At 64.0% G+C, this 687-nt stretch overlaps 1 protein-coding gene across 1 annotated transcript in view; it reads left to right on the top strand.

Annotated features, from left to right (window-relative positions):
- CACFD1 (calcium channel flower domain containing 1) overlaps positions 1 to 687 on the top strand; it is a 9,407-nt gene that overhangs the window by 732 nt on the left and 7,988 nt on the right. The gene's annotated exons all lie outside the window — the stretch shown is intronic.

The following is a 687-nucleotide window of genomic DNA, read 5'->3' as shown; positions in this document are numbered from 1 at the left end:
CGAGGCACACCCCCCTCACCTCGGGGCACACCCCCCTGACCTCGGGGGTGATCTCGGGGCACCCCCCCCCTGGCCTCGTGTGTCCGGGACAGTCCGGCGGGTTTAGCACAAGCCCCCAAGAGAGCATCCACAGGAAGGCGGTCAGCTCCAGAAGTAAAATAAAGACCAGCTGGCAGGTCTTCCAAAGGCAGATACATGTCTGTTTGAATGGCCTGCTCTTCTTCCTGTTCCCTCAGCCCTGGATGAGGGGGTGGGAGAGGGCACAGCGGAGGTCTTAGGAAGGAGCCGGAAGCCTGCCACAGAGGCTGGGGTCCGGGCAGGGCAGGCCCTGGTCAGATCTCCCAGAAGGGACACTCCCAGCGCCCCCTTCCAGTCCCACAGTCCTCCCAGCTGGTGGGGTGGGGAGTCGGGTGCAGGGTTAGGACTGCGCTGCCCCGGCCCTCCCCCAAGTCACAGGCGTCCCCGGGTCCCTTTCCTGCTGCCCAGCGTGTTTGTGACTCTAGAAGGAACTGGTGGGCTTGAGGTCAGGCCTTAGGTTCCATCCCCTCAAGTTGGATGAGCTGTTTCCCTGGCAGATGAGGGGGGTGGGCTCCTGGCTGGGCTGAAACCTGGTCCTCCCCAAGGCTGGCTGCTGGTGGCACAGTGGGGGTGGAGTCGGTGCTGAAGGTGAAGCATCCACTGCAGCAG

This window comes from Myotis brandtii, unplaced genomic scaffold, assembly GCF_000412655.1.
Source record: "Myotis brandtii unplaced genomic scaffold, ASM41265v1 scaffold357, whole genome shotgun sequence".
Lineage (NCBI taxonomy): Eukaryota > Metazoa > Chordata > Mammalia > Chiroptera > Vespertilionidae > Myotis > Myotis brandtii.
The sequence above is the reverse complement of the archived record's forward strand: the minus strand, read 5'-3'. Positions and strand labels throughout refer to the sequence as shown.